A 16,963-nucleotide genomic window follows, 5' to 3' on the forward strand; every position below is an offset into this window, starting at 1 on the left:
GAGGCTGCAGTCCGCTCGCGGCACTCACCCTCCAGCCGTCCGCGGTCCCCTTCCTGCCATGTGTTCGTCGGGCGGCATCCTCCCAGCCACGGATGCCGCCCGCGTCTTCCTCCAAGTCCCCCAGCGGCAGCATGCATGACGCTGCACGCTGGGAGACCGCCCAATTTGTTACACGCCGGGGTCAGTCACCTGACCCGGCGTTAAAGGCACAGTGCCTCAATCACAGTGGGAGGTTTAGATATCTCCCACGTGTGATTGTTAATTCTGATTGGAAATTATCCAATCAGAATTAACCTTCTGGTTTAAATACTTACCTTTCCTGTTCCTCCCTGCCCTGTTGTGGTCTTTGCTTAATAGTATTGATTCTGAACGTGTGCTTTCTGGTTACGTACTCTCTGGCTTGTTATACTGACTTTGTGACTTTCTCCTACCCTTTGACCTCGGCTTGTTTCTCGTTATTCTGTTTTCTGGTTCCCCTTACTCGGCTTGACTCCTGACTATTCTGTGTGTGCTTAGCCCGGCCACTCTAAGGACCGGTACTGCACACTTTCTGTGTGTGTGTCTGTGTGTGTGTTAGCGTGTTGGGTTCCCAGAATCGTGACAACTATAGTGCTGGAATTGAGCATTAGGTCCCTGCTGCTTCAAGTGTAGCTGACCATTCTCAGCAAATCACTGTCTTAATACATGGCTTCACCTCAACCATATTAGTTATTTATAAAATATTTTAACAGGAAAGATACATTGATATTTCTCTCGTTGTCAAGTATGTCCTGGGTCCACAAAACATTGCATTGATACATTATGGTACAATAAAGTACAAAAACAATATCAATACACAATATGTGCAAAATTTAAAATAGAACAGGTAGGACATATATAATCATTGTCACATGTCATTGGTGGGTGGGTTTAAGGCTACCAGGCGCCAAGAATCTCTACTAAACTATGAGTAACCACGAAAGCCAGGCACAATAATCACCTCAATCATGCGACGTGGATATGGTGCCTAAATTATTCATTTAACAATGTAGTGAGAAAACCACAGAAGGCAGGAAATACCTCTTAGCAAACTGAACATTATAAATTAGATATAGATAAGGAAATTGAAATGGTGTTGTAGGAAGGCACCAAAACAAACAAAAAAAAATTGATGTGGAGTATAGCTTAAAGGAGAAACAATATGTAATGAAAGAACAAGCTATCAGCACATGAAGAAGCAGGCAAGAATATGAAGAAAGTAAAAAAAGAGGTCATTGACACATAGTTGAAGGGAAGAAGTAAGGGTGGGAGAAAGAATGTAGAAGAGTGAAACATTCTGTGATGTTGTATTTAACTATATAAAGTCCCAAAAATACAAAAAAGTGTTAAAGCATTATAGTAAATGTTTCGACTATAATAACAATAACCATAGTGCGGATAGAGTTGGACTGATGACATTAAACAAGCACAGTATTTTCTGGGCCTGTGCTTCTATTTGAAATGCTAGTCGAACCCTAACATCCATGGACAGAGATGTAAATCTAGATCTGCCCACCTCTACTCGTCTGCTGTCCCACGGGAGTTGTTTAAACATGGCCAACTGAACACTGACAAACATATATACTGACACCGCACTCACAGGAACACTGACATACATGCTGACATTGCATGCACACAGGAACGCCATAATGACATTACAAACACAGGAATATAGACATACACACATAACTTTGCACATGCACACAGGAAAACAAATACACAATATGAAAACAACACACAGTCAATACACAGTCACAAAGTTGTGCACATACAGAAGCAGTAACAATGCATACAGAAAAGCTCTAATATGCATTTAGTCTATTCACACAATACTCAATTATATTTGACATAGAGACATAGTAACGGAATGCAGTGTAATAGCATACGATATCCGTTGGTACATTCAGGAAATCCACAGTCAGAATAGAAAGCAAGGCAATGTTCCCAATCCTCCCAATAACCGGACGAAACACAGTTTGGGAGTCAACTAACTCGGTTTATTCACAAGCAGCATATTTATACAGTTCCCCATGCAAGGGGTTTTCAGACAGTAATTCCAGGGGATTTCTCCCAACATGCACTGTGACTTTCCCAACAGGCATTGCTGCACGAGAAGGATACTCCCACTAAAATGGACGATTAAGTGGATTATCCCTTCGTGCAGCAAAACCGACAATTGACATTAAAATATATAATTCACACAATATTCGGTACTTTGGGATAACTGAACGTTCGGTAGATAGCTGGGGTCGGAGCGCACACTCTGGGAGAATACCGCTCTGATCCCAGTTGAATTGACCGAACGCCGCACATAATACAGTTAAACATTAAAGTGGGTTAAAAAGTACCGAATAAGTACGGGACATATAATGTACCGAACGCGGAACTCCCGAACGCTCTGGAAATCCAGCGGTGTTCGGATCATTGAGTAGCCGTTTTCAGTTCCAGGCTCTCGACGACCGAACACCGCTGCAGAGACAAAGGATCCAAGATGGCCGACCGCCGCATGGTCGGTAGTCGAACGACGGCCACCTAGGAGAGCCCTTAATTACCGATTGCAACAATGTTGCAACCGGTTAATTGGTGCCACACGACCTGTGAATGTGTGGTCTACCTGGGGAGTCCACATTCGTACGGCGAACGGCCAGGATAGCCGTGTTTCGTCGTATGAATGCTTTGTATGCTGGTAGCATACGGCTGCCAGCATGCGAACGGCCATAGGACAATACATATACATTTAACGTTACACATTATATCTTCAGCCTACGGACAACCTGTACTGAATGTAGTTCAGAAGTGGCTAGGTTTGCCACAATGCTCCCCCAGAACCAAGCCGGCATACACAGTCTGATCTCAACGGATTGGCTTGGGGATGTCCGGGAGAGTACTCACAGATCACTTCTCGAGTTCAGTCTGTCTGGATAACCTGTCAGCGTTACCGTTTTGTTTTCCTGGCCGGTAATGGATAGTAAAGTCAAAGGGCTGCAGCGCCAAGCTCCAGCGCAGCAGCCTGGCATTGTCTCCAGACACACGGTTTAGCCACACTAACGGGTTGTGATCTGTGAGTAAGGAAAAAGGTTGTCCGTACAAATATGGCTGCAACTTTTTAAGGGCCCACACCACGGCCAGGCATTCTTTCTCGATGGCGGCGTAGCTCACTTCACGAGGCAGCAACTTGCGGCTTAAATAAGCTACGGGGTGTTCTCCGCCATCGGCTCCCACTTGGCTCAGTACTGCCCCCAATCCAAACATTGAAGCGTCTGTGTGAACAAGAAATCTTTTAGTTGGATCAGGAGCAATTAACACAGGAGCATTAGTGAGAGCAGTCTTGAGTCGTTGGAATGCCTGCTCACACTCTGGGGCCCAGACAACCAGTCGGGGAAGGTTCTTTTTCGTCAGGTCTGTTAGGGGTTTGGCCAGGGTGCTATAGTCGGGAACAAACTTTCTGTAATAGCCGGCTGTCCCTAAGAACGCCAGCACCTGGGTCTTAGTCCTGGGGGTAGGCCACTTGGCTACGGCCTCAATCTTGGCTGGCTCGGGCCTCTGCTGCCCACACCCTACACGGTGGCCCAGATACTGCACCTCGGCCATACCTATGTGGCACTTGCTAGGTTTTAGCGTTAACCCAGCCTCCCCAATGCGATCTAGGATCGCCCCTATGTGGTGTAGGTGGTCTTCCCAGGTCTGGCTAAAGATGGCTATATCATCTAGATAGGCACAGGCATACTCCTGAAAACCGTCCAGTAGCCGATCTACCATCCGCTGAAAGGTAGCCGGAGCGTTTTTCATCCCGAAAGGCATGACCTTGAACTGGTACAGGCCAAACGGGGTGACAAACGCCGACTTGGGGATGGCGTCATCGGCTAGAGGGATCTGCCAGTACCCCTTACACAAATCAATGGTAGTGAGGTACTGGCCTCGTGCCATCTTATCCAACAGCTCGTCTATCCGGGGCATCGGGTAGGCATCAGACACCGTTTTGTCATTTAGCCTCCGGTAGTCAATCGGGTGGTGCCATCCTTTTTAGGTACCAGGACTACCGGCGATGCCCAGGGGCTATCGGAGGGTTCGATAACCCCTAGCTGCAACATTTCGTCTAGCTCGGCTTTCATATGGGTACGGACGGATTCCGGAACCCTATATGGAGCCTGGCGCATGGGTAGCTGTCCCGGGGTCTCCACTCGGTGGGTGGCTAGCGGAGTGTATCCAGGTAAATTGGAGAAGGTAGTCCCCTTTGCTACAATCAGCGCCTGTACCTGGGCACGCTCCTGGGGGCTTAGCCGCTCCCCCAGCTGAACTCCCCGGGAGGGCTCTATCTGATCCTCGGGTTCTAGTAGGTCGGGTAAGGGTAAGTTTTCCTGATCCTCTAAGGAGGAGGCACAGATGGCCGTCACATCCTCGATCCTCTCATGGTAGGGCTTGAGCATGTTCACGTGGAGCATGCGTCTCTTCCCTACCCCTGAGCAGGGGCCGATCACATAGGTAGTGTCGCATCGCTGCTCCACTACCTGATATGGGCCTTGCCAGATGGCCTGCAGCTTATCTGTACGGACGGGCTTTAAGATCAAAACCTTCTGCCCCACCTGAAAGCTGCGGTCCCTGGCTCCTCTATCGTACCAGCGTCGCTGGCGTTGCTGGGCCGCCTGGAGGTTGGTGTGTACAGCCTGAGTTAGCGCCTCCAGACGGTCCCTGAATTCCAGGACGTATGATATGATAGGGGTTTCGTTAGTGTTACTCTCTCCCTCCCAGTGTTCCCTAATCAAGTTCAAGGGTCCTCGCACCCTCCTCCCAAATAGTAGTTCAAACGGGGAGAATCCTGTCGACTCCTGGGGAACCTCTCTATAGGCAAAGAGTAGGTGAGGCAGAAACCTCTCCCAGTCTTTGTGGGTTTCCCCGAACGTCCGAAGCATCTGCTTCAGCGTCCCGTTGAACCTCTCACATAGCCCATTGGACTGGGGGTGGTAGGCGGAATTAACTATTGGCTTAATGCCACACACCTTCCACATCTGTTGGGTAACTTCGGCCGTAAATTGGGTACCTCGGTCCGAGATTATCTCTTGGGGAAAACCTACTCGGGAAAATACCTTCATTAATGCTTCCGCTACGGTCTCAGCGTGGATATTAGAGAGGGCCACAGCTTCGGGGTACCTGGTGGCGTAGTCCACTATAGTTAGGATATATCTTTTGCCAGAGGGACTGGGTTTTGGCAGGGGCCCTACGATATCCACTGCTACTCGGCTGAAGGGTTCTACTAGCCTGGCTTTGTGGCGATCCCCTCGTTTACCTACACGCTGGCAGACGTCGCAGGAGGTGCAATACTGGCGCACATCCTGAGAGATCCCGGGCCAGAAGAAGGCATGTGTCAAACGGTATCGGGTACGGGTCATCCCTAGGTGTCCTGACAAGGGGATGTCATGAGCAATTCTCAGCAGCTCCTGTCGATACTTCTGGGGTACCACTAGCTGTTTATTAGTTAAAGTGACAGATCCCCCCACATCTTTTGCCGTGACACGGTATAGCAACTCTTTCTCCCAGATGAACCGCTCCCCCTCTAACCCTGCTTGGTCTGTTTGTGCCCGGTCCCTATATACTTGGAGAGTGGGATCGGTCTGGACTTCGGTCGCAAAGGTAGTCGGGGTATCCCAGGACATGGAGGTCAGTTGGGGAACATGGTCTCTTACCTGAGCCTCAGAGTGTATCGGGGTAGCCGTGGTGCGAGCCTGTTGCCGGGTGGTTACGGGGAGGGCCTCCTGGTACGGAGCCTGGGGAATAAAAGCGGAAGTCATTTGGCCCAAGTCATTCCCCAGTACAACATCGGCAGGTAAATTCTGCATCAGCCCCACTTCTACGGTCCCCTCTCCCACACCCCAATCCAAATGAACTTTGGCAGTAGGTAGCCGGTATACTGCTCCCCCGGCCACCCGTACTGCCACGGAGCCGCCAGTGTGGGTTGCGCCTGGTACCAAATGTGGTGCAACCAAAGTTAAAGTGGCTCCCGAATCCCGGAGCCCTTGTACCTCCTTCCCCTCCAGGGTCACTAGCTGCCGATGGTGTTGTCGGTTGTCGGTGGCTCGGACTGACATTACTTCGTGCAGCACCCCTAGAGGCTCCTCAATTTGAGCGCTCAGCAATTCTTGGGTGGCGGGTGCTACCTGGTAATGGTGCGCAGCAGCCCTGGGTGCCAAATTTTGTCGCACCTGATTCCAAGCTTGTCGGCTCCGGTTTTGGGTGCACTCTCGAGAAATGTGCCCCCACTGCTTGCAGGTGTGACACTGAATGTTAGCCCGGCCGTTGTATCGGGAGGGGGTTGGTGGAGTATTCAGTGTCGGCCTGTGCAGGTGTGCGGTGGGGCCGGTAGGGATAAAATTATTGGGTGGCCCTGTAATCCGAGGGAGAGTCTTATTTTGGGCACCGTGATGCCTCCTGGCATCAAAATGCTGATCCGCCAATTTAGCGGCTTCGGGTAGGGTGAGTGGTTTACGGTCTCTCACCCATTCTTGTGCTTCTGGGGACAAACCATTAAAAAACTGTTCCAGCAGCATTAACTGCCTCAACTCCTCCATGTTAGTAGCGTTGCTGGCCTGTATCCAGCCTAGTGATGCTTGGTCCAGCTTGTGCGCCCATTCTGCATGAGAGTCTTTCTCAGGCTTGCGCAAGCCCCGGAATTTCCGCCGGTACGCCTCTGGGGTAATAGCATACCTCTCCAAGATCGCCCTCTTTACTTTAGGGTAATCCTTGCTGTCCTCTCGGGGTACAGCACGGTAGGCTTCAGCCGCCCTACCCGATAATTTGCCTGCCAGCAGCGGCACCCATGTTGCGGGTTCCAAATCGTGCAAATCGCACAGCCGCTCAAAGTCCTGCAAATACCCATCAATTTCGTCCTTTTCTTCACAAAACGCTTTAAATGCGTGATGTGGGACTTTGGGCTTTACCTGTCCGTAGGTGGAGGCAGTAACAGACTCTGCCCTAGGCGGTGTCGCTGGTGTGCTGGTTGCCATCAGATAATCCTGTACATCCGATACCATCACGGTCAATATTTCCAGCGGTACTGGTTGCGGTAAGAACGCCAACCTGGTTCGTAGCTCTTTTTGGAATGGGGTCTCTTCCATGGCTGGTGGGGGTGTAGCGCTGCGGGCTCTGTCTCCCTCCATCAGTTCAGCGATCAGCACAGCCTTAGATTTGTTGCTGGCTATCTTACCCTTGGCTTCCAGTAGCTCTTTTAAAGTCTGTCGTTTTAGTATGGTATAATCAATCTCCATACGAATTGCCCTTGCTTTCCTTGTTCGGTAGTTCCAGTTTACACGAACGCTGCTTTTTCGACTGTAAGGTTCGGATCCCACCGCTGCCACCAATTGTAACGGAATGCAGTGTAATAGCATACGATATCCGTTGGTACATTCAGGAAATCCACAGTCAGAATAGAAAGCAAGGCAATGTTCCCAATCCTCCCAATAACCGGACGAAACACAGTTTGTGAGTCAACTAACTCGGTTTATTCACAAGCAGCATATTTATACAGTTCCCCATGCAAGGGGTTTCCAGACAGTAATTCCAGGGGATTTCTCCCAACATGCACTGTGACTTTCCCAACAGGCATTGCTGCACGAGAAGGATACTCCCACTAAAATGGACGATTAAGTGGATTATCCCTTCGTGCAGCAAAACCGACAATTGACATTAAAATATATAATTCACACAATATTCGGTACTTTGGGATAACTGAACGTTCGGTAGATAGCTGGGGTCGGAGCGCACACTCTGGGAGAATACCGCTCTGACCCCAGCTGAATTGACCGAACGCCGCACATAATACAGTTAAACATTAAAGTGGGTTAAAAAGTACCGAATAAGTACGGGACATATAATGTACCGAACGCGGAACTCCCGAACGCTCTGGAAATCCAGCGGTGTTCGGATCATTGAGTAGCCGTTTTCAGTTCCAGGCTCTCGACGACCGAACACCGCTGCAGAGACAAAGGATCCAAGATGGCCGACCGCCGCATGGTCGGTAGTCGAACGACGGCCACCTAGGAGAGCCCTTAATTACCGATTGCAACAATGTTGCAACCGGTTAATTGGTGCCACACGACCTGTGAATGTGTGGTCTACCTGGGGAGTCCACATTCGTACGGCGAACGGCCAGGATAGCCGTGTTTCGTCGTATGAATGCTTTGTATGCTGGTAGCATACGGCTGCCAGCATGCGAACGGCCATAGGACAATACATATACATTTAACGTTACACATTATATCTTCAGCCTACGGACAACCTGTACTGAATGTAGTTCAGAAGTGGCTAGGTTTGCCACAGACATTCTTGCTTTAATGAGCAGAAAAATATAACCCGTTGACCAGGCATATATAGTTTATTGGAGTTATTTTAGAGCTCCACAATTAAATGATTTATTTTCTATCTGCTTTAACGTACATTTTCAATAATGCATTGATGTATGTTGTTGATATGCGGATTATCCATTATGAAAACTCTTTAAAAAATAAAAAATCAACAAAGTAAGGTTATTTCATGGAGAAACTTTAAAAAAAACATTGATTGAATTAAGGATGACCACAGCTACTGTAACCTTATAAATTATGAATCATGATATTAAAATCATACATTTTTGAAGTTGTATTGCTTTATTTATGTATTTGTCTTTTCTTTTAAGGTGTGAGCTCTTAGCTCACTTGGCAATTCGCTAATGGATCTTCTCAGAAAGAAAACAAGGATATTTTATTAATTTCCAGACTTTGATGCCCTGCTGAGCAATATTTAAGGTGAGAAAGTCTAGAATTAAAGCAAATGTTAATAATTACGGTGCTGCTCACGAAGAGAATATTATTAAGGCTAGATTTTTTTTCTTTTCAAATCATTATTTTTCAACAGGGTTTAGATTACATAATTGATGTTTCAACTGGTTTTAGTTTAAATAATTGATAAAAGCATGGTTCTTTCTCAAAGTCAATGACAATTCTCACAATGTCACAAAAAAACCATAAAGTAGTAAACTAGCTTTTTATTAAAAATGTAAGCAATGAATCAATGGTAATCACATGGTCATTTAAGCTGAGTGGATAATGTAAGCCTATTACAAAACAATCTAAGCAAATGAGTGTTCTCAAGCTATTTTGACATATAAATTTAGGGCATCTCTGTGAATACTAGAAGCATTATATTTTCTACTGTGTGTTTCTGCCAAATATTACTATCAAGAGAATTTGGTAATCATTATAATGCATTTAGGAGAGCATTTAAATGGAATATTGCAATATCCCAGTATTATCTGAAATGAATTAGTGTTTAAACAATCACATACAGTAGGAATTTGTTTATAGCGTTGGATACAAACTTTGCGTAGGGAGTTGGAAGGAGCAGAAACATATGCTTAACCATTTGTGCAATCAGGAACATAGGCAGCTTGTAGCCTTAAAATGCATAGCAAATCCCTGTGGTCCCAACTATTTTCATATAAGAAAGAAAAAAAATATATAAGCAAAAATGAAAAAAAAAAAAGTGAAAGCGAGAAAAATGTATTTCAAGATTATAAAAAAAAAAGTCCAAACATGGGGAGGAAAAATTGTCATACGGAAGACTTTTTGACTATGCAGGTATTTCCTGCTGCTGTCGGTTTTCTTAAAGGACTGGTTTATATGTTGTAGGTCCTCTGGAAATATAGAGAGTTAGTTAGTTTGTCATGGGTTACAGTATGATTAATAACACTGGGTACTAGAAACTTGTGGTGAAACCAAGTAGATGTTTATTGAGCAGATTACCATACACGTAACAAAATAAAGAAAAGAGGTAGAGGGATAGTTTTAGTCTGGATAGCTCCAAAGGTTTTGTTGGGCAAAGATAAAGCTTATGAATAGGATAGTTTGCCAGTAGTGATGGTTACTTGTTGACTCAATTCCAGGCAATAATAAATAATAATAATTAAAAAAAATAATAATAATACACATATCAATACTACTACTACTACTACTACTACTACTACTAATAATAATAATAATAACAACAACAATAATAATACAATTTTGGGCTAGTACATCCATTCATGTGGTGCAACACCATGGCACACTGGGAGTCATATTCATTTGTATCACATGCTCTTCTCTACCCAGACAGCCTGTGTTTTATGTAAAAACAAACATTTTTTATTTTGACATAAATAAAATTGCACCCATCACAGCTAACATTTAGAGACAATGGATTGTTCAAAAATCCATGGATTTGACAGAGACAGTTCCAAGAAGCCAAAAAAAAGAATACGTACATTCAACAGGAACAAAGTCCTTTTATGAAGAAGAAAAGAAGGGCTGTGTGACATAGAACTAGGTTATGGACAATACATGATCTAGAAGGACTGTGTGACATTACATATTGGAATGAAAGATACATAATATAAGAAACTATTCATCAGCCCATGTGAAGACATGAAAATGTCTACACTGCTAAGCCTATTACTTTGAAATGTTACTGGGTCCACTTATAAATAGAATAAAAAGACCTAAAGATTTTTTTGGGTTATAGAGCTTTTGTGTTGTTTATTATGGTAAACAGTTACAGTGTGTTCACTAAAACTGCGCCAATACTACATTATATAACATAAACCTGTTTTCCATTGGGAAGAAAAGGCAAAGTCTAGCTCATCATACTAATTCTAATAATCTTAGCCAGGGCTCGAGTCCTGCAGGAACGCATGGGAACGGCGTTCCTGCACTTTTTCCAAAGCAGGAACGCCGTTCCCAGTCCTGCAGGACCTGCCCTGCTAACTGCACCAGGGGCCATCACACGCGGTGTTCTTCTCCAGCTCTCTCAGCTTCAACTCTCGCGAGACCCGCAGCTGTAAGAGCGTTGCCACGGGTTACCATGGCAACGCTCCGCACAGGCGAGTCTCGCGAGAGTTGAAGCTGAGAGAGCTGGAGAAGAACGCCGCGTGTGATGGCCCCTGTGTGCAGCGGCTGCTACCCTCCACCGGACCACCAGGCGATCTCCCCCCTCCCTGACAAGGTAAGAAGCAGGGAGGGGGGAGTAAAGTTAAAAAAAAAAAAAAACACATAAAAGTTAAAAAGCAAATGCATCCCCCCCATCATCCAGCACACACACACACATAATCCAGCACACACACACATAATCCAGCACCCACACACATCATCCAGCACACACACACACAATCATCCAGCACCCACACACACAATCATCCAGCACCCACACACACATAATCCAGCACACACACTGCATTCATTATACACAATCTGCACTTACTACAAACACACTACATTCATTATACACACTCTGCACTCATTACAAACACACTAAATTCACTGTACACACTGCACTCACTACACACACTACATTCACTATACACACTCTGCATTCATTATACACACTACATACACTGCATTCATTATACACACTGCATTCATTATACACACTCTGCACTCACTACAAACACACTACATTCACTATACACACTCTGCATTCATTATATAGACTCTGCATTCATTATACACACTCTGCACTCACTACACACTACATTCACTATACACACTCTGCATTCACTACAAACACACTACATACACTGCATTCACTACAAACATACTACATACACTGCATTCATTATACACAATCTGCACTCACTACAAACACACTACATTCATTATACACACTCTGCACTCACTACAAACACACTGCATTCATTATACACACTCTGCACTCACTACAAACACACTACATTCATTATACACACTGCACTCACTACAAACACACTACATTCACTATACACACTTTGCACTCACTACACACTATATTCATTATACACACTGCACTCACTACACACACACTACATTCATTATACACATTCTGCACTCACTACAAACACACTACATTTATTATACACACTGCACTCACTACAAACACTTCATTATACATACTCTGCTCTCACCACAAACACACTACATTTATTATACACAATCCGCACTCACTACAAACACACTGCATTCATTATACACACTCTACACTTACTACAAACACACTACATTCATTATACACACTCTACACTTACTACAAACACACTACATTCATTATACACACACACTGCACTCACAACAAACACACTACATTCATTATACACACTCTGCACTCACTACAAACACACTAAATTTATTATACACACTGCACTCACTACAAACACACTACATTCATTATACACACTGCACTCACTACAAACACACTACATTCATTATCCATACTCTGCATTCACTACAAACACACTACATTCACACCCTGCACTGCACTATATGCATAGGAGTGCAATTTTTTTTAAGGGAGGGGGGGGGGGAAGGAGGCGGAATCTTGGGTGAGTTCCCACACTTTTTTCCCCAGGACTTGACCCCTGATCTTAGCAATCACTGGTCCTTCCCCTGATATTTAAAGAATAACAAAGTAAAAAATTAGAAAATGTGGTCAATGTGGACTTGCCCACTCTTGTAGCTGCTCAGCTGATTACAAAAACACAAACGAAAATAAAGCACAAATGTAACATAGAGAGCTAACCGTGAGTAACATGACATCCAAATGGCTCTAGATACCATCTGTGTAGAGAAAATGAATGATTAATCTTTTATTATTAGGTTCATTGCGTAGCCTTTCATACAAAAGCAGTATTTTTTACCTTTGAGAATTTCTGCACAATAATATAAGCATTCCTTAATGATTTTCCTTTTTTTATATATATACACTTAGATAAGCAGGTGATGTTTAAACTCAAAGACCTATATAAAATCTTGTTCTCACTGAGATTTAGCTTTGCTTCCTGAACTTCATCCTTCAGAATCACTTACAACATGTAGGAATTCATATAACAGTAACACAGTAATACCTATATTTGCAAACAAATACTTCAAATTCAAGCAACAGTCATTTAGCTCAGTCTGGCATTCATAATACAGGATGAAGATTGCATGGCATACAATAATGTTGTAGACGAAGGGAAAAAAAACACTATTGAAAATATGCATTAATATAGTTCTACATGACTCACTCAACACAATTTGTTTCATTACTGGTTTAACATATCCAGTACTAAGAGATCTGAATTGTACATACAATACTTAAAGGAACACTCTGCTGCCCAAATTATGAGCATCTCTTAAACCAGCTTGCAAAAGCTCCAGGTCTCTTGTCGGAAACCTCAGCAAGCCCTCCCTTGTATGCCAATACTTTCTGTAGCTGTCCAATCACAGACTTCCCAATACAGCTCAATGTGTAATCTTTTCAAAGCAGGTGCTCTGGGCAATTACCTGCCTCATGAGTTTCGCTCAACTGAGCTAAGCAACCAGGAAGTAACAGGACTAGTTGACATCCAGGGGGGTGTAGGTTAATTTGTAAAAGTGCTAATTTCTAATGAAATGTGAAATTTCTAAAGAAAGTTTCGTTTTTATTGTTACAATTCAATGTGATATATTAAGCAAGATATGTACCAAAATAACTTTATAAATTACAAGTTTGAGACTGTTTACTTTACATTTTCCATGGAATTTTAGTTTAAATGGACACTATAGTCACCTGAACAACTTTAGCTTAATGAAGCAGTTTTGGTGTATAGAACATGCCCCTGCAGCCTCACTGCTCAATCCTCTGCCATTTAGGAGTTAAATCCCTTTGTTTTTGAACCCTAGTCACACCTCCCTGCATGTGACTTGCACAGCCTTCCACAAACACTTCCTGTCAAGAGAGCCCTATTTAGGCTTTCTTTATTGCAAGTTCTGTTTAATAAAGATTTTCTTATCCCCTGCTATGTTAATAGCTTGCTAGACCCTGCAAGAGCCTCCTGTATGTGATTAAAGTTCAGTTTAGAGATTGAGATACAATTATTTAAGGTAAATTACATCTGTTTCAAAGTGAAACCAGCTTTTTTTTCATGCAGGCTCTGTCAATCATAGCCAGGGGAGGTGTGGCTAGGGCTGCATAAACAGAAACAAAGTGATTTAACTCCTAAAGGGTAGTGAATTGAGCAGTGAAATTGCAGGGGAATAATCTATACACTAAAACTGCTTTATTTAGCTAAAGTAATTTAGGTGACTATAGTGTTCCTTTAACCCCTTAACGACGCAGGACGGTTCAGGACCGTCATCGGCATTTTTCCCTTGCCGACCGACGACGGTCCTGAACCGTCCTAAATTTAAGAGGTACTTACCCGATCGCCGTCGTTCCCCCGGCAGCCATCGGCAGTGCTCCCGGTGTGGGGAGACTGCCTGCAGCCCAGACAGTCTCCCCATGGCGGATTAGGACCCCTGTGGCCATGTGATCGCCCAACAGGGCGACCACATGGTCACAATAGGTGTCCATGTGTCTGCCTGCAGGGGGACGGTCTGTGCTGACAGGCAGTCTCCCTGCTAGTGTAAAATCAGAAAAAAAATTAAAGTTATAGTTAATAAAAAAAATTATTATTATATATGTGTATATATATATATATATGATATATAGACATTTATTATACCTATATAATATATGTCTATATATCATATATATATAATGTCATACTAAGTGTATTTTTATATTAATATGTACATATATTAATATAAAAATACACTTATAATTAAATTACACACATATATATATAATATATATAATAACTATATATATTGTATATATATATTATTATAAAATACAAATAATAAGTAATTTAAATTAAACATGTAAAAATAATAATAATTTTTTTTTTAAAAATTATATATCTATACGAAATTTTATTCTAACTGTATTTTGATATTAATATATATATATATATATATATTTATATCAAAATACACTTAGAATGAAATTGTATATATATCTATGTATATATAAATAAATAAAAAGAATACGAACTATTCATATGTCCATATACAAAATTACATAAATAATTATATAAATATACACGTAGACTTCAAATATATAAATATGCATATATATTTAAATTCTACGTGCGTATTTATGTAATTTTTTTTACATAATTAAGTTATTTTATTGATTGCAATTTAAGGGACCTGCCTGCCAACCCAAGCCGAAAGTCCAGAGAATTTAATTTGCTGTCACTGTATTTTACCCTGTAACGTTCTACGACACCCTAAAACCTGTACATGGGGGGTACTGTTTTACTCGGGAGACTTTGCTGAACACAAATATTAGTGATTCAAAACAGTAAAACATATCACAGCGATGATATTGTCAGTGAAAGTGACTTTTTTTGTTGTGATACATTTTCCAGTTTTGAAACACTAATATTTGTGTTCAGCAAAGTCTTCTGAGTATAAAAGTACCCCCCATGTACAGGTTTTATAGCGTTTTTGAAAGTTACAGGGTCAAATATATGGGTCAAATATTTTTACATTGAAAATGGCCAGGTTGGTTACGTTGCCTTTGAGAGCGTATGGTAGCCCAGGAATGAGAATTACCCCCATGATGGCATACCATTTGCAAAAGAAGACAACCCAAGGTATTGCAAATGGGGTATGTCCAGTCTTTTTTAGTAACCACTTAGTCACAAACACTGGCCAAAATTAGCGTTCAATTTAGTTTTTTACTTTTTTCACACAAACAAATATGAACGCTAACTTTGGCCAGTGTTTGCGACTAAGTGGCTACTAAAAAAAGTCTGGACATACCCCATATTGAATACCCTGTTGTCTACTTTTAAAAAAATATGTACATGTGGGGTGTTATTCTGCGATTTATGACAGATAATAGTGTTACAATGTCACTATTGATACATTTTAAAAATGTATGTTTTGAAACCGCAATATCCTACTTGTACTTATAGCCCTATAACATGCAAAAAAAGTAGCAAACAGCATGTAAACACTGGGTATTTTTAAACTCAGGACAACATTTTGAATCTATTTAGCAGTTTTTTTCATTCGCTTTTGTAGATGAGTAAAAGATTTTTCACATAAAAGTCAAAAAACATGTATTTTTTCAATTTTTCATCATATTTTTTCATTTTTTTAAAATTAAATTACATGAGATTATATAAATAATGGTATGTAAAGAAAGCCCCTTTTGTCCTGAAAAAAACAATATATAATTTGTATGGGAACAGTAAATGAGAGAGCGGAAAATTACAGCTAAACACAAACACCACAAAAGTGTAAAAAGATGCCTGGTCGCAAATGTACAACATCGCAAAAACAGTCCGGTCCTTAAGGGGTTAAAAAAGGCATGTAGAAGAAGAAGAATAAATAAACAAAAGCCAATACAATTAATAAAACAAAGTCTAAATCTAAAATAAACAAAATATGCTCTTCTTTATATTTTCTGTGTATTTGCGCATGAAAATAAAACAATTTCAGGGGGAACTATCTTGAGGGGTCTTGTTTTGGAAAGTTGGTATTATTGGGCTATGGAGGGTTGGCCGGCTGTAACCCTGGTAAAATATGAGACTGAAATTGGCTGCTACGTGCATCAAATAATCTTGGGAGATAAGAATGTTGTGTTCTTGGTAATCATTTCATTTACTTTATATCTCACAGAAATCCAAAAGGTAGATGACTATGGTCTAGTTACTGTTTGAGTCAGGGTTCTTTCAGGACCTGAGAGGTGTGTGCTTTCTATCAGAAGTGGTTCACAATTATAAGGGAGGTGAAGTACCTTCGGTATCCAATTTTGAAGTGCTGGGAGTAAGGGTTTTGGTTTGATGGTCACAGGAAGCCATATGAAGCAAAGGTTATTTCTTCTGATCCTATTTTCAGGGTAAGTTGTGCTTGTAGTTTAGTAGAGGAGTCTTCTAGATCACTGTGTTTGTTTTCAAAGCTATCAAGTCTGCTGACAAGAGCATTAATAGTGTGTTATAGTGAATCTTCTAATTTAGGCCAGAGCAAGGCAGTGATTTTATCCACTAGAGAAGCAGCATTGTTATTTGGAAGTTCTGGTGTGAACTAGGCGTCAGATGTTGTGGGGCTTGGCGCTG

At 42.4% G+C, this 16,963-nt stretch overlaps 1 protein-coding gene across 2 annotated transcripts in view; it reads left to right on the forward strand.

Annotated features, from left to right (window-relative positions):
- HTR2C (5-hydroxytryptamine receptor 2C) overlaps positions 1-16,963 on the forward strand; it is a 629,177-nt gene that overhangs the window by 420,210 nt on the left and 192,004 nt on the right. For both annotated transcript variants that reach the window (XM_063431915.1, XM_063431916.1), the window contains exon 3: positions 8,684-8,792. The gene's annotated coding sequence lies outside the window, so the exon portion shown is untranslated. The remainder of the gene's footprint in view (positions 1-8,683; positions 8,793-16,963) is intronic.

Source organism: Pelobates fuscus, chromosome 9 (genome assembly GCF_036172605.1).
Source record: "Pelobates fuscus isolate aPelFus1 chromosome 9, aPelFus1.pri, whole genome shotgun sequence".
NCBI classification, from domain to species: Eukaryota; Metazoa; Chordata; class Amphibia; order Anura; family Pelobatidae; genus Pelobates; species Pelobates fuscus.